This window comes from Culex pipiens, chromosome 3 (genome assembly GCF_016801865.2).
Source record: "Culex pipiens pallens isolate TS chromosome 3, TS_CPP_V2, whole genome shotgun sequence".
Lineage (NCBI taxonomy): Eukaryota > Metazoa > Arthropoda > Insecta > Diptera > Culicidae > Culex > Culex pipiens.
This window is the reverse complement of record NC_068939.1, coordinates 49,269,809-49,288,649: the sequence shown is the minus strand read 5'-3', so window position 1 is coordinate 49,288,649 and position 18,841 is coordinate 49,269,809. Positions and strand designations below refer to the sequence as shown.

The window sequence follows — 18,841 nt, the reverse complement described above, 5'->3', positions numbered from 1 at the left end:
TAAAAATAAAATATATAAACTGAAATAAATGCCGTTCCGCTATATTCGATTTCTATTATATGTCAAATTAATTTTCTCTTCAAATTGTATTTATTGTAGCTAAAGGTATGGATTCAAGCACTTTTGATATTACCGTAGATTAGATTATTCAATGTTACATTTAATCATGATCAAAACAATGTTTAGGGTCATTTTATTTATATATACCTTCAAAATGTACTGTGCTTATCAGATAACAACAAAAAACATATTTTAATCAATTATTCTTGTAATGCATAGATGTATAGATTCCAATCTGACTACTTTCTCAAAGGGTTCCAGCTCAGGCGAAACATTTTTCAAACTACCACCGCAGAGGTCTGTCAGGCTCCAACACGGAGGAGACAATATCCTAACCATAAATTCTTTCAAAACGTATCTTGCTTATCTAAAATCAGCTGAAAGATTTTTTAATGTTTTATTTTTAAATATTTTGTTTTATTTTTCTCGTAATGTAAAATGTGTTCAAAGCTACTTTGATATATTACTTGAGTAGATTGTTCACAGAAACTTAATTTTTTTTTTAATCACGATCTTTACGATCCCTGTCAATAATTTCTTTTCTTATTTAAAATTTTAACTTTTTCTTTGCTGATAAACTCCTGTTATGTAATTTGATAAAATTTGGTTTCATAATTAAGTACAATCGATTGAAGAACCCCAAAGTTTCCTTAATTTATTTCAAAATAATGTTTCTCCTTATTGAATTTTGATATATTTACTTTACTAAAATTCTGAAAGTTTTGTTTTTTTTAACTCAATAAAATGATACAGTGTTAAAATATAATTTCTATCGAAATTAATGAATGATTTTGAACTATTTTGATACAAATAACAGATATTGCATTGAAAAATAAAAATAAATATAAATATTTCCTATTTTTTTTTTAAATAATGTTTTTTTTTCGTTGCTCAATTTGTCACTCATACTTCTCAATTCAAAATTAATATTTAAATATTTGTATTATTTTCTCATGTGACGCAACGCTCTCACACTTTAAATTATATTTTAAGCATTTCTGATGATTAATCATTCCTTTATTTATTATTAAAAATTGCATCAAATTAATTATTAAGTGAATTATTTTTCCTTTTTTTAACTAATAATGTATTGTTCATGTTAACGATTACTTAAATTTTTACCTTCCTGTGAAATAATGTTGGGTTTCAAGCAACTTTTGTATCACAGCTGAGTAAATCGATTAAAGTAACAATTAACCATAACAACTATCAATATGGAATACTTAATCATTAACGTCTTTCAATTTAGAGGTTTATATTTCAAGAGAGGACAACTCCAGTGTTAGTTATAGTGACAAGCGTTTTAATCCTATTCGATGAATTTGAAATCATCTTTTTTTCAGGCAGTTCACAGAAATAACGCCAAAATACATATTGCTTTATCTGTGGATACCAAAAAGTGCTCACTTTCACATTTAAATTTATTTATTCATTTTCTTAGGTCAATTTATTTTGTGATGTTAAAGACGGTCCTTAATTGAATGAAAAGATTTGCTGAACAATATATTTTTAAAATCCATAAGGCTCCTTCTGCGAAGTTATTTAAAAAAAATCATCACAAAAGTCTGTCGGGTTCCTTTATCGAGGAGATTGTTATCTGATGCTTTCGCAAAGAACTCCAGTACAGATTATCAATTTTTTTTTTTATCTGATGATGTCAGAGGTCTGTCAGGCTCTAACACAGAGAAGACTTTTTTTCTGACTACCATCGCAGAGGTCTGTCAGGCTCCAACACAGAGGAGACTTTTTTTTCTGACTACCATCGCAGAGGTCTGTCAGGCTCCAACACAGAGGAGACTTTTTTCTGACTACCATCGCAGAGGTCTGTCAGGCTCCAACACAGAGGAGACTTTTTTCTGACTACCATCGCAGAGGTCTGTCAGGCTCCAACACAGAGGAGACTTTTTTTTCTGACTACCATCGCAGAGGTCTGTCAGGCTCCAACACAGAGGAGACTTTTTTTTGACTACCATCGCAGAGGTCTGTCAGGCTCCAACACAGAGGAGACTTTTTTCTGACTACCATCGCAGAGGTCTGTCAGGCTCCAACACAGAGGAGACTTTTTTTCTGACTACCATCGCAGAGGTCTGTCAGCCTCCAGCACAGAAGAGACTTCAAGATTAACTATGACTAATCAATTATAACGGCAAAAAACGTTGCTCAAATCAAATTTCAAAGCAAAACATTGTTTGTCAATTTCTGCATAAATCTATAAAATTTTCATTAGAATTTTAAAACGATAGTTTTCAATTTCCACAGCATCAAGCAACAATCTAATATTGCATCAAATTCACAGTAAAAATTTATCGTCAATAATAACAACAATCAAATCTTCATTCAAATGAGAACTAAAAATTTTTGATTAACCATAAAATTAATAATCAAATTTTGCATCAACTTCAAAACAAAACATTGGTCATCAATTACCATATAAACAATCAAATATTGCGTCAAATTTAAAACTCAAAATTGCCCATCATAAAACAACAATCAAATATTGCATGAAATGTAAAACCGAATAAAAATACCGTTCTATAATAACAATACTCAAATTCAGAAAACAAATCTTGGCCTTCGATTGCCACAACAAAAAGCAAATCTATCATCATATTCAAAATAATAACTGGTTTTCGATTACCACAATATCAATCAAACCTCGTATCTTACTCGAAACAAAATATTGGTTTTCATTTATCGCAAAAATAAGCAAATTTGTCATCTTATCATAACAAAACATTGGTCTTTAATTCCCTCATCAACAATCAAATCTTTCAATCAAAATTAAACCTGTAAATTTTGTAATTTGTGATTTTGTTGGACTTTGCATTAAGTCATTGCCACAACAAGCATATCTTTCATTAAATTTAAAACAAAACTTACAAGAAGCAAATATTTATCTTATTCAAAAATAAACATTGGTCTTCAATTACCAAAGTAACCAGAATCCAATCCAAAATAAAAAATAAAAATAATGATCATGATCATCAATAATAACAACAATCCATAACAATCAAATTTTGCATCAAATTCAAAACAAAACATTGGTCGTCAATTATAATAACAACAATAAAATTCAAACAACAAATTTGATTTCAATTACCAAAACAATAACTAAATTAAAAACAAATTATCTACCTTCAATCGCAAACTAATCCTCCATCAGATTCAAAACGAAATATTGATTTTCAATTTCCACAATCTTGTCAAATCTTTTGTCAAATTATAAACAAAATATTGATTTTTTATCAATCACAAAAATAAGAAAAAAAATTGAAGTCTAATTCGTAACAAAACATTGGAGTTCAATTTCCACAACAACGATTAAACATTGCATCAAATTAAAAACAAAACATTGGTCGTCAATCAAAACAACAACAATCAAATCTAAAGCAAAAATGTGATTGTAAAAAAACAATCAAATTTTGAGCAAATTATTTGCCTTCAAATTCCACCATAAACTTAGAATAAAACATTGGTTTTCAATTATCACAACGAAAAGCCAAATTTACTACTTCAAAACAAAACATTCGTTCCCAATATCACAACAACAAGCAAATCATTCATTAAATTTAAGACCGTCAATTATCGCAGATAGTTTTATGCCTTTTATCAATTTCAAATAACAAGTTCAAGCAAAAATCTACCTGTTTCAAAACACAGGCAAAACAACAAAGCGAAACTTTGGACCTGCATCCTGGCAGGTAAACAAAACTGTTAGATTTCACAACACAACAATTCAAGCAAAACAAATGATCTTTCATGAATCAAAAGGTTCGACTTACCGGACTGTGCCATTGTCGTGATCGGGGACTTTCTTTTATAATAAAAACACAGATATTTTGCAATTAACAAACAACACGTCTTATTCCACAGAAATTAACCACAAAACTGATTTGACAATCTTCATTCTCTCTTTCGCCGGCCGCGCGCATCTCGTTGTTTTCTCGCTCGTTGTTCTCTCTCGCAGCTCGCTAGCGCGCTCTCGCACTCAAGCCACAATTAGCTAACAAGGCAATATTCATGAAGGTGCGCACTTTTTGTTGCGCTCTTAACTCTTATTTATGAATTATATCAATCTTATAATAAATACTCATTTAATAATTTATTACATATTCAATCCTGCAACCCATAATCCCTACAAAAACGTTGCATTTTTCGCTTCAACGCGCGCGCGGGAAGTCTCTTTTATATTGTTTTGACACCGAAAACATTTCACACCATTTCGACCGCGGGTTGACACGGCGGTGTCTCCCCCTTTGACCATCTTGACCCAAGTTCGGGAGATGTGGATAACGTAACCTCAACCTCTCGCGATCAACGTGCGATAAATGCCACTGAACTCACTCTGTCGTCGAACTTCAACCGGGGTTGCCATAATGGCGCCCGGTGGCTTTTGACGTTTCCAAAACAAATCGTTTTATAGCACACACACAATCGAAGGGTGTCAAAACATTTTAAAATTGCGCGGCACATCATTCATCATTCTGTTCCGTCAATCCCGTATAGAATTTGCGATAACCTGTAGGTTTGCCGAAGCGAGCGAATCGATATTACATAATGCCATAAATGCAAAACAGGACGTTGTGCTTGTCAAACTCGTGAGGACAGGCTTTGTGATTAATATATTCGTGCTTTATGGGTGGAGGGAAGTTTTCAAGCGGATTCCGGTTCTGCTGGGTGATGATCTTGCATTGTTTGCAGTGTTTCAAATGCAAGATGATGAAATGCAGTATCAAATTGCAGATTGTAGTCACAACTCAGGAAGTTATGGGCCCTTAAAGGTTCACATACTGAATCTAAGGAATGTGGGATGGAAATTTAAACTATAATGATTGAACGAAACTGTTTATACTGTTTGAGTTACATATTATTTTTATGAAAATACTAACTTTTACATTTTTTCTATTATTTTCAGGTAGGAGAAACGATTCATCACTCATTTAGTAAGTTTTGGAGAAAGATTGTTTGTGTTTGCTGATAGTGCCTGTTAATGGTTTAGAAGAACCGTCCAACAAAAACTATAAAAACTAACTTAATCCACCTATGTGGTTGGTGCCTTCCTCACTCTTTTCCAACAATGGGTGATATGTGATATTATGGGTTTGGATACAAATATGGTCTAATTTCGTCAAGTTCCGGAATACAAAAAAACACACATATCACTCAAGGGCTCATAAGTGGCATCATAAGTGGTCATAGCTTGATACAGGGTTGGCAGATCTTCAATGTTGTGGACTCGTTGGAAAGGTCTCTCGATTACCTTACCAACGTTGGGTCGGATGATGGATCCGGACATCGTTTGCATACATTTAATTGAGATCCGGGTTCAAAAATGTATATAAATATCACTTATGTGATCATAACTCGAGACAGGGTTGCCAGATCATCAATGTTTTAGACTCGTTGGAAAGGTCTTTCGATTACCTTTCCAACGATGGGTCGGATGATGGATCCGGACATTGTTTACATACATTTAGGTGAGATCCGGCTACAAAAAAGTACATAAATATCACTTAAGTGGTCAGAACTCGAGACAGGGTTGCCAGATCTTCAATGTTTTAGACTCGTTGAAAAGGTCTTTCGATTACCTAACCAACGATGGGTCGGATGATGGATCCGGACATTGTTTACATACATTTAGGTGAGATCCGGCTACAAAAAAAGTACATAAATATCACTTAAGTGGTCAGAACTCGAGACAGGGTTGCCAGGTCTTCAATGTTTTAGACTCGTTGGAAAGGTCTTTTGATTACCTTACCAACGATGGGTCGGATGATGGATCCGGACATTGTTTACATACATTTAAGTGAGATCCGGCTACAAAAAAGTACATAAATATCACTTAAGTGGTCAGAACTCGAGACAGGGTTGCCAGATCTTCAATGTTTTAGACTCGTTGGAAAGGTCTTTTGATTACCTTACCAACGATGGGTCGGATGATGGATCCGGACATCGTTTACATACATTTAAGTGAGATCCGGCTACAAAAAAGTACATAAATATCACTTAAGTGGTCAGAACTCGAGACATGGTTGCCAGATCTTCAATGTTTTGGACTCGTTGGAAAGCTCTTTCGATTACCTAACCAACGATGGGTCGGATGATGGATCCGGACATTGTTTACATACATTTAAATGAGATCCGGCTACAAAAAAGTACATAAATATCACTTAAGTGGTTATAACTCGAGACAGGGTTGCTAGATTACCAATGTTTTGGACTTGTTGGAAAAGTCTTTCAATTACCTAACTAACGATGTATAACATGATGATGTTTGGTTCAGTTTACTGCCATTTATTCAACTTCCGAAAATATGCGAAAACACATTTTTATACATAACTTTTGAACTACTTATCGAAACTTCAAACAATTCAATAGCACCGTATGGGACCCTAAACCAAGTCGAATGCGACTGGTTTGGTCAAAATCGGTTCAGCCAGTGCTGAGAAAACTGAGTGACATTATTGGTCACATACACACACACATACCCACACACATACCCACACACATACACACACACATACACACACACATACACACAGACATTTGTTCAGTTTTCGATTCTGAGTCGATATGTATACATCAAGGTGGGTTTTCGAGCTTTAAATAAAAAGTTCAATTTTAGAGCAGGATTATAGCCTTGCCTCAGTGAGGAAGGCAAAATGGTGCACAAAATACTAATCAAAATTTAAAGCAAATTCAAAGCCAAATAAGATCTTTAAAATACTTTGACAACTTCAAAATTATTCCGACAGTCGCCATTATGGCATCGTCTTTGTTCTCTCCAACATTCGCGGTTCTTCGTACTTTGTTGCAAAGCTACAACTCTTTGTTGACTCCATCAACGATGGGCTTTGACAAGAACTTGCTTATCGCGACGGGCTTGCCTGTCAGCTATTTTCATCTCTTTGTGGCGTAGATCTATGTCACGTGGAATACATAAATTACCTTTTACTGTACGTTCTGTACAGTGTAAACCAATTGAGTATTCCCTCCGTGCTCGTGTTGGCTACCTCAGCTGCATTCTAAGTGCATTTCCCGGTGTTATCAATAAACTATTGCATTTTTATCATATTTTCTTTGTTTAGTTGAAAATCTTGACGAATCATTTTCGATTCGTCTAAAACGTCTCTGTCTATACGTAACGAATTTTCCCAAATTTGGCTTACTAGAGAAGCTTTAACCTAGTTTTCGTTGCACCGAACTCCGTTCCAGCCGGCATGATTCGCGTTTCAATTGCTATGCATTAGCATAAATCACATAAAACTCGAGGAGACCCACATTCATCAGAAACGACGACGACGACGTCGGAGCTACCGCCGAGTAGTCTACTGAATATCAATTACTCACTTTTCCAAAGTTACCTCTTGTTATGCTACACAACTAATGTTGTATGCTTGGCGTGTTATGCTCAATTGCATCTCGGTTTATAGCACAGTTGAGCAAAACGTCAACGATTGCCATAAAGACGAGCTAAATTGAAAAAAATCGCGGAAACGTTTCAACTGTCAAGCGTTTTTATAGCGAAGCCGTCATTATGGCGGTATTCCACGTACCGTGCGATGAACAAACAACTTTTGTTTATAAATATTGTCTTTATGTTGCGACTTTGCTCGAATCGCTTGCCGACTGATCTTTCAGAGTTTAAACAACAGCTTGTCGGAAACCTCGACGGGCACGGGAAAATCCCGGACGTTCTAATATTACCTTGAGGCCGATCCCCCTCTACACCGATACTGGGAACGATGACTTGCAGCAAATAGGAAACCCCTTAATTATCGATTTAAAATACCCCTTCGATACCCCGGTGAGCAGCAAATGGTTTTGCGCGATTTCATGGGTCGTCAAAAGTCGTATTTTTGTGCTGCCTTTTTTCACAGCTTACAGATGCAATCACCTAACAAGGGTACTTAAAATTCAATCAGTCAGCAAGACACGGCACACAAAAACATGACTTTCCATATTCGTTTATAGCCCGCGCACGGGAGCCTCATTATCGACAGCCTCAGCCATTATGGCGCTAGAACCTTTTTGACAGGAGCACGCGCGCGATTACGCGAGTTTTTATAGCAAACGCGAGCGCGGCCATGATTACTTGTCACTTCTCGAGGTTCAAAGCGAGGGTCACCGCACGAAATCGGTAGACCGCGCGAATCCTTCGTGCAGTCGTCAAGGTGGGTTCGGTTCAGACATTCACTGAACCGGTGAGTCATGGGTGGCGTATGGATTTGAGGGGCTCCAAGCCGGGGGCTAACCTTGAAATTATGGCTTTGGTTCAGCTGCACCGTGATCGTTTCGTTTAGGAAGTGTCAGACGGTGCAGCGGTAGCGATTTGAGAGGTGATGGTTTGCTGAACATCTTTTCGGAAGTCACCTTTGATTGGATCGGTGGAGGATAGAAGGTCTTTAACAGAATCTTTGTTTCCTGAATTTATTTAACGCAAATTTATAGTATAAGCCGGTTGAAAATTCGAAAATTAGCGAATTAGTTGGATCTAATAACTATGTCTTTACTCGTACGAGATCCTACACAGCTAAAAAAGTAGTAATCCAGCTGCGTGTAAAAGGCCTGGGTGTAAAATAATTTTGCATTATTTTAAGCAATTTAATGTGATTTTACACCCTGAAATATGTAGCCCATTAGTATGGGAATTTCTAGCTCATATATGCGTTTATCCTAACAGCTCTTCATTGGTCTGATGGCCGAGTGGGCTAAGGCGCCAGTCCTTACTGTTGGTGCTGGGTTTGAATCCCGTCGGTTGCAACTTTTTTTTGTGTTTGCAAAAATTGTACATGCAGTGTGTAATATTAAGTGTTTATTTTGACAAAGGTGATGTGCATGCGATTTTACCATCGGATTTTTTGCTGTGTATCGTCAGAAACCAAATGTGAAATTAGAGCCTCAATGCATCACTCAAAAAAATATTCACGTTGAAGTTACGTGAAAAGCTATGTGGTATTTTTCCACTAAAGTTTTCACGTAACTTCTACGAGGCGACCCTAGTAGAAACGGAATTTGCTTGGCCAGATCATTTCACGTCGTTTCTACGTGTTTCACACGTGAAAGCTAAATGAATTAATTGACGATTTTTACGTGTTTGCTGTAGTAAATGTTATATGATTTTTATGGTTTTAGGTGATAATTTTAATAGATTCTTTTTTTGTCGAATAGAAATAAGAAGACATAAAGATGAATTTGCTAAAACTCTTTATATTTATTTACCAAAAGTTTTTTTTTGGGACAATCCCATCGTTTGCTACTAAATTAAAAAGAACGCGGGGCATAACCGTGCTCTCGAGTCGAGTCCCTAGGCCAAGTACAAAATTGCCACAAAATGGCCACGTGTGCTGCTCCAATTCAAGTGCATTGCGCTTGGCCACATCGCTCATGTAGCCGAGCAGGAGGGTGTTCGAGCGAAGCAAACCGAATACGACCGCGAACGTGATCAGATCATGTCCGTGACATCTTCGGTGGCGTCAAACACCATGGTAGAATTGGCCACTACGTAGAATCGGGGGCTGATATTCCATTGACCGCCGGGGGAAAAGATGCTGCTCGCAAGGATCTGCCAGAAAAATATTATAAATTATTAATGAACAAATTCTAACTTAATTCAACTTACCATTCAATTTTCAATCGAATTTTACGGGCAAAAGTCCCACAGCACGTCTTAACCGGACGCAATCAATTTTCATACTAAAATAATCACGTAAAAAAATCGCTAAATGGCGCACCGAATCCCGTTGAAGTAACATTTCAAAACACATAAAAGCTACATGGAAAAGCCTAGTGGAAATATACTATAAGGTTTTTCACGTAACATTAACGTGAAAACATTTTTGGTCCAGAACATTTTCACATTATTTTTACGTGTGTCACGTAAAACGGGTCTTTGGAGGGGAAAATAGGGGTTACGTGATTTTTCACGTAGCATCAACGTGTGGATTATTTTGAGTGGCACGATCAATTTCGATCGACCCCACTCTCCACCACCTCAGATATAAAAGATGTTCTGCGGCAGTGCAACCGTTTAAGTGCTAAATTTCTCCAATAGCCTAGTAATCGTGAGTTGCTAATAAAACGATTACAAAATATGGTGTAACTAAATGCCGCCGTTAAAGATACGAATATCTTACGTAAAAAAATGGAACAATACTTGCTAGTTGAGCTGCAGTTGCTACTGCCTCCAATAGCCTCATAAAACACAGTTATACGGACAATTAACAGTTTATAGTTGCCCAAACTCTGTACACTAACCAGGTCTTCCGCTAGTTCCGACGACTGGTGTAAGAGCGCTTGTTTTTTCCCTGCAACACACTTCCTCCAAATGTCGAACATTGCCGGCCAAGTTTCGCTTTCAATTGTTACGGCCTTTACGACCCCGGCATTAAGCAGTTTGCTTTTCTTACTTTTTTGTTTTGTTTCAAACCTAACCTAGAATTCCTTAAAACCGCACCCCAATTGTCAATCCATAGCCGATGTTCAAAAGCAGGCACAATAACTGTTGCAGCAAGTTCCAGCCAGATTTTCCCACCGTGGCAAATTCTCGTGGGAGGCCAATTTTCCGCACCGGCTGTGGGACACACCGAGACTCAAAACCCGAGGAAAATTTATCAACGCGATTAGCCTAATGTGGCGTGGCGGTTTTAAACAGTTCGCAGCGAAGCTCATTGGTACAGGCTGGCTACCGCCATGCTATTGTTGGTACTTCTCCGCGGTTGTAATGAACTTGTTGGATTATGGCTGGCCGAAACCGAAACGATTGGCTGCGGTTTTTTGTGCAGTTTTACATTAAGATGTAAATCGCCCAATTTTCTATTAGATTGTGGAATAATGCTATTACAGTGATACGCTTATGAGATAAAGATATCAAAAGATTAAATTGAGAGGGCGTTTATGGAAGTGTGTTCGAAACAGGTCGAATCTAAAGCAATTATCACTTGTTTGGCACTATTTTTCAAAGTTGGAAATTTATAAAGTTTTATTGGACAGTTTCGATTGAACCCGGAACCGGATCCTGGATATCACAAACAAATTATCATCAAACTTCGTAAACTTGAAAGATATGACAATCTATGGTCGTGCAGTTATCCCATCCTGGCTACAGACCCTAAGTAGTACTTTGCTAAATCGATCTGGCTGGCAACGTATGGTTTGGGCTTGGCAACACTGGTAAGTTTTGCTGGACGATACGTCAAATTCACTTCGACCAGTCTCCTTATTTAGGGTCTCTAAACCTGGCCCCTCCGGGACAGGATACCGGTGGCCGCTAGGGGACACTTTCAGAATATGCACGGTGTCGTTAATGTTTACGGGTGGCAGCTAGGGGAAATTTCTGGAAAATTGGAAAAAGTACAGATCGTCAAATTGGGAATTTGGGATTTTTGGTGCTTATTTAAGTTTGTCTATCCCACTTGCTTAGTGAGACATTTCACGTTCAGCGTGAGTGAGATAGGCAGCTTGAAAATTTACTACCGTCATCTGGGGCAAATTGGGACAGCTGATTCAGCCTTCACGCAGAAAAATGTTCTGTAGAACCAGCCTGTACGAGGTTTGAATCAACAACATTTTTGTTGAATAAAATCAACGAAAAATTTCGTTAAAACAAACCTTGATTTTTTCAATTCTACAAAAGTCTTTTGTTGTTTTGAAAAAGCTGTTTTGACGTTTAGCGTTGATTCAACAAAAATCATAATTTTCAAATCAACAAATCGTTTTGAGTTGATTACAACATTTCTTGCAATTCCGAAAAACATCCTTCGAATCGATTTATAAGTCGAATGTCCATGTGTTTAGTAAATTCACTGTTCTCATCAAAACAAAATTGAAAAGTATTATGGCATATCTACAATCACTTAGCTTAGAATAGTTTAGTAAAGTAAAATAGAAAAGTTACTAGAGCAGTTCTCTAGGATTTCGGTCATTCGATTTTTTTTGTATTTTTTAATCCGACTGAAACTTTTTTGGTGCCTTCGGTATGCCCAAAGAAGCAAAATGATGTGCACTATTTTTAAAAAATGAAAAACTGCGACTATTTTCAAAAAAGTCACCTAAATATGGATTTAACTTGAAAACGGTGCACTTTATCAAAATTTCACTAAAGTACTTTTTGATTGCAAATTTGATTTTACATCGAAAAATGAAGTTGAAAATTTTTTGCGACCAATTTTTCGATTTTTTGAAAAAATCAGTATTGATTCAAAAACTCATAACTCGCTCAATGATTTTTTGCACAACCTGGAAATTTCTGAAAAGTTGGCATTTTAAACGAAACGAAACTATTGGCACTACGCCCCCCGGGGCATGGCCTTCCTCTAACGTGGGATTTCTGCTCCAGCGCCTCTGACGAGACAGGAGAAACCGGGACCGACGTTTTACTTCACCATCCGATAGAAGCTCAGTGGATAAGGCGGGAATCGAACCCGCGTCTCATAGCATCATCGGGATCGGCAGCCGAAGCCGCTACCCCTGCGCCACGAGACCCACAGTTGGCATTTTATGTCCTCTAAAACATATCAAAAAAAAAAAAAAATTAAAAGTAGTGTTTTTTTTGCAAATCAAGTTTTAGTGACAAAAAGTTAAATAAAAAATCACCAAAATTTTTTTTACCGTGTATCATTTTTTCCAGTGTAGTCCGTATCCATACCTACAACTTTGCCGAAGACACCAAATCGATCAAAAAATTCCTTCAAAAGATACAGATTTTTGAATTTTCACATATCATTTTTGTATGGACAGCTGCCAAATTTGTATGGAAAATTATATGAACAAACTAATGATGCAAAATGGCTTCTTTGGGCATACCGAAGGCACCAAAAAAGTTTCAGTCGGATTAAAAAATACAAAAATTTAAATTGAAGAAAAAAGACCGAATTCGTAGAGAATTACTAACTTATGGCCTATCTACAATCACTTAGCTTAGAAAATTTCACTTAGCTTAGGAATTTGAATCAATGGAAATGAAGCCGAGCTTCTACAATGGAAAAGTAATCAAATTAGAAACTGACGTATGGTTTGAAAAATTTCAAAATCTACGGTAAGATGACGTTTCAATATCAAAGGTAAACAAACAACTGCATAGCAACGTATATCAGCCCAGCAAAATTTCTAAGTTGATTGTGGATGACGGCCGTAAATTGCGTACTTTCCTAAGTAACTTCTTTACTTAGATGTTCTAAGCTAAGTGATTGTAGATAGCCCATTAGAAAAAAAAAATTCTTAGAAAAGTACGCAACTTACGGCATTTATCTACAATCAACTACAGCCCAGACTCGATGATCCGAAGTTTCGATTATCCGAAGTTCGATTATCCGAAGGTTTGTATAGGACTTCGAATAATCGAATCACGAACAAAAAAACTTTTCTTTTGGTTTTTTTTATTTTCTTACTTTTAACATCAAATTCGAGTTCTGCAACCCCATTTTAGTCGAATTTGAATGCTTGATTGCTTATTTAATTAATAATTGCATTTTTTTTTTCAATGTTTCATAACCGCCATTTTGGCCGCTTTCTTGGATTTAAGAATTCTTAATCACTTTAGAGTAGTTAAGGGCTCATACTAAAGCTTAACAATCAAAAATAAGACATTGAAAAAAAATTGTTTTCGTGATTCGATTATTCGAAATGAATTTTGGCCAAGGCCTTCGGATAATCCAGTCTGGACTGTAGTTGAAATATGTCACAATGACTTAAAGATTGAAATCACTTCAAAAAAATAATTGTATTAAACTCTTGGTAGAGTTATGAAGCTTTTAACGTTGCTCACATTTTTTTAAAGCAATCTAAAAAAAATCAGGCCTGAAACTCGAGTTAAGTTTCTAAAATGCTAACATTAAAAACATTACCAACATTAAAAAAATCATGGTAATATTACATTTGGAAAGGGGAACATTTTTTTTATATGAGAAAACGTGTAATTTAACTTCTGAAAATGTGTAATTTTACCACTTTTCTGGTGTAATGTAACTTTTTTAGTCTAAATTGAAGTAAAATTACATCATTGAAGAGGTAATATTCAAATTCTTTCCGAAATTACATCTTGGGACCATCCATAAATAAAGCATTTTTATAAATTTTACGATGTAATTCAATGTTTTAACCAGATTAAACATTGAATTACATCCACAGTTCACACAAACGCAAGACGTATCTTCAACTAAGTTGAGCGCTCCGCTCCTACTATCAACTCAGGAAGTGGTTAATGTAAAAAAAAACACACAAGTGACCACGGTTACATACATCTCTACACTGATTTCCAAGAAGGTTACACGATGCACGAGAAATCCGCCCATCGCTGGACCGCAATCACTGCCCCCGTTGCGAGTGTGTCTTACAGTTTACACTGGTTCACAGAATTAGGTCATAACATGCATCAACTGTTAAAAGGTAGTCTTCTTTCACATCTTATCAGTTTTCTTAGCGTGTCTGCCGGTGTAATCCTTGGACATTAGCAGCAACCATTATCCACTCCATAAATTTATTCCAATTGGTGTTGATCGCCCAGGCTGTATATAATGTAATTGAGCCGTGCGGCACATGATCATAACAAACTGCCCCTCTGCTGGTCACTATGGAGACATGGTCAAGCTGATGCTGCTGCTGGTTTAGTTTCAGTTCCAGAGTGATATAAATCTGGGTCTAGTAATACCCAAGGCAAACAGACGTTAATCTTTTTTAATTCATCCATCAGCTATTTAATAATCGATTTGGTATGTGTGATAACAACTAGATGGCTAGATTTTTGATAGACATGTCCAATTATGTACATCTATTTATCTGTGGAATTACGAAGTATGTTATGACTTAATAAATTTTGTTTAAGAATCTCTAAAAATAGCAGAGAATTTTTGTAAAGTAAAAAGAATTAAACACAAAGTAAACGAAATTTAAACTAAACATTACTAGCAAAGTACTTAATGATGTTAAAAAAAGTGACGAATCTCTGACAGCTGGACAGTTTAGTGTACCACTCTTAAAAGTGGACACGGGACTGTGGCAGTAGTCAGTGGTGAGCCCTGGGTGAAAACCGGAAATTTCATAATTCGTTTCAGTATCACCACAGCAGCAGTAGCAGCATTGATATAATCACAAAATGGGTCTCCCGTGTGCTGTGTGAATGAGCCCGTTGATTAGATTGAGCCGACTTAAGTGTCTGTGTGTGTGTGCCCATATGTGTCCGCGTGTAACGCCGGCACGTGAAGACTTGCTGCTTATGCGCGCCACCCATTTGTCAACGTTTGTGATGATGGGAGAGAAGCAAAAAAAAACTGAGCGAACATGGAACCACCCTCAAAATGCTGACCATTATGTTAGAAGGGGGGTTGGTTGGTTGGAGGAAGTTACATGAGGAGACCCTTACTCGGATCGACATCAGCAAAAAAAAATAGAGGCGCACATTTTGAGGCACGTGAAAAGTGAAATCGCGATGCGTATGGTTTCTGGGGTTGTTGGGGGTGAGGGAAAAGGTTGAAATTTTTTCTATTTTTTTTTCTCTTGCATTGGATCTTTTTTCGAGGTTAGGAGGTACATGTCAATTGGTCACGAGTGATTAATGCGTAATCTTTTTTGTACTCATGCTATTTTTAGAATCGATATTTTTTTCGCATTTTGTTTCAATTTTTTCATTTATTCATTCATCCATATCTTCAATGTGAAAGGCTTAAAATCCGAACCTAGGGGAAAAAGGGGCGATAAGTATTTCGATAGTTTAAACTAGTTTGCAAATTCCAAGATAAAAGTTAAACAACAACTAACATGCAAGCTACCTTTCAACACTTCAGATTTTGTGAAATTATGTCTGGAAATTTGCACAAAAGTTCCAGCTGTCAAAATGCATATGCGCTTTATTCAATTATTGCTCAACGTCATCCCACTGAGAATTTTGGCTCGAGATCAAGCCTGAATCGAGTCGAGGCTCGAGCCAAAATTCTCAGTGGGATGTGTTGGTTAGTCAGCAATTCTCTCACAATTCGATATTCGAATGCCGATATAGTGAAATGTTATTTTTTGTGATTTTCCTGAATTTTTTTGGGGGTTTTTCTATAACTTAAAAAGTTATTTTTATAAATGATTCGCCAATACAAGTTTGCCATACAATTTTGACAGTTGTCCATACAAAAATGGTATGTAATTCTTCAAAAATCCGTTTCTTGAGTAGGAATTTTCTGATCGATTAAGTGTTGATAATGAGTTTTTTTTTAATGGTCATTCATTTAACCTTTATTTTTCATAAGACGAGAGCACGGGAGCCTTTCTTCTGATTTTCAATATTTATTTTAAAAACGAAACATTTGTAAAATTTTCCGCTCTTTTCGATTTTTTTTTTCAAAATATAAAAATCTAGCCTGATGTTTGAAAAGTTTTTTTTTATTATGGATTTACGACCTTTTCAAACAGTAAGGCACACGGAAAACCACGACTTTTTATTTGACATTTAATTGTTAATAATTCAATTCTCAAAATATTTTTTTTTTGTTTCTGAGATTTTTGGTAAACTAATAAAATAATATGATTTCTGCAAAACCTAGAAAATGGTAATAAAAAGTTTTTAAATTCCTTATAGACGCAATGTCAAATTTGCAACCTAAATTGACCTAACACTTATTTTGGTAATGTGTATTGTTTTCAAGTTATAGGCATTTTTGGTTAAAAAAATCGGAACATGTTTTTGAAAAAATCACTTTGAAAATATTCCACTAAGCAAAAAATTCTCTAGAAAAAAAATGTTTAGATACCTGCATTTTTTACTTAAACATATTTTATCGAGGTTTTTAAGCGAAGATGGCGTTCGAATGGTGAACGCCCGAAATGTCAAAATCACGCAGTGGTACCAACATTACGGAAAAAGTGTGCCATGGCATGACAGCCAGATTTTTTTTCTAATTTGGTGCTACTGCGCGATTTTGACATTTCGGGCGTTCACCATCTTCGCTTAAAAACCTGGATAATGTTCGAATCTAGCCTTACATTTGAAAATGTCCAAAATAAATGCATGTTCCGACACAGCCTCGTCAGATAAATGTACCGTAAACCGGGGTGACTTTGATAGGATTTCAATTTGTGTTTGGAATATTTTCCAACAGGTAAGGTTTTTATCAAGATTATTATTTTTAAAACATGTACTGGGGTAGGCCACACAAAGTCCATGCACTACTTTGGAAAAAAAAAGTTTTTTCAATAGTGTTTAAAAAATAGTATTCCGGGGTGACTTTGATAGTCATAGTTTTTCTTGTTAAAATCATATTTTAGATGCTCAAACATTAATTGTACGTTAAATGTACCACCACTAAAGTAGCTGATATAGTTTTTAAGAAAAAAAAAATCAATGTTTATATTTAGGTAACTAATTTATAAGCTTTTTAACAAAATACATATAAATTTTAGGTAAAATTCTTATACAGTCGGAATTTTGCCTGAAATTGTTAAAACTAGTTTTGTTTATGAAATTATCGATTTATTATGCATTTTATACTGAACTCGAAGCACGAATCACAAATTTCACATTTTGCATGAAATTTGTTCAACTTAAATTGCCTATAAATTTGCAGATTATTTTTAATTGTGTTTCAAAAACACATATTATTTATTATTTACAAACTTATTTAACATACTCCTAGTAGAAAATTGTCCAAAGAATCAGAAAATGCATTCCGTTTTCCGATTCAAAATGATGTTCATTGTGATCATCATCATCATCATCATCATCAACATTATCTTAACTATAGTTAACTAACTTTTTAAACCTTTCAAAATTTTATGAAAAGTTATTTTTGAGGTAATTTGAACACTTCTCTACCACGGTCAGCATGATTCTAAACAATTCCGTACGTATTTTAATTGTACTCTTCATTTTGCGGAAAAATCTCAAACCTATCAAAGTCACCCCGGCTATCAAAGTCACCCCGTTTTACGGTACGAAAAAAGCAGAAACAATCGAGTTTTGCAACGAATTGTATACAACTTTTTTCAAATTCATGAAAAAACACCTATTAAAACCTATTTTTTTGTGAACAATTGTTTCCCCGCTTCGGTTTGTCGTTTGTGTATTTTGTTTACTCAAAATCCAAAAAAAGTCTCGAAAAATATTGCTTAAAAATCAATAATATAAAATTTCTCTATTTAAAAAGAAACTAACATTTCTCGAAGAATGTTTCTGAATGCTTGTCGAAATGTACAAGTTCATTATCCGTTCAGCTTTATCGCCACCCGTGGAAGGTTGAGTACAATATTACTTTCAATCAACACATTAGATCGTCAACAATGAAACTTTCCCAGTTGGAGAGTCAGGTACATTCGTTTTTTTAGCATTATGCAGGTATGTGATGGTCAACCGCAGTTCCATTCACCTTCTGCTAATTTTCTAAATTATACTCCACTATCCCTCGACAACGTGGGTACCTTGCAACACTAGTACCCGCACACCTTAATTCGACACTGTATACTGTCATTAACAAAACCCCCTCCATTCGATCATTATCGCTGGAGGACCGCCAACGAAATTTCGCTCACCTCAATTTGATGACACGCGCTCGAAATCGAATTAGTTAGTTCGAGTTTGGAATTCTAAAATTAACCAACCAGGCCTTTTTCGATAATGTCAGTGGCTGCGATGATCGGCCGGGTTGTGCAACAAACCCTCGTTGTCACTTCCGGTTTCCGTTCACGTGAGTTTACGTGTGATATCGGAGGACGCGCAAATATCGCCGACAGTTTAGGGTTTTCGATAGATACAGCTGACAAACGTGGTGTTAGTTTATCTTGGGCCATATTTACACCGGAAAGG

The 18,841-nt window shown here is 36.0% G+C and overlaps 1 protein-coding gene across 5 annotated transcripts in view; it reads left to right on the top strand.

Annotated features, from left to right (window-relative positions):
• The window catches only part of LOC120413218 (PTB domain-containing adapter protein ced-6), a 64,456-nt gene that overhangs the window by 24,377 nt on the left and 21,238 nt on the right, over positions 1-18,841 (top strand). The window contains exon 3 of one of the 5 annotated variants that reach the window (XM_039573940.2): positions 4,976-5,003. The exons of the other annotated variants lie outside the window; for them this stretch is intronic. The gene's annotated coding sequence lies outside the window, so the exon portion shown is untranslated. The remainder of the gene's footprint in view (positions 1-4,975; positions 5,004-18,841) is intronic. 5 annotated transcript variants of the gene reach the window in all.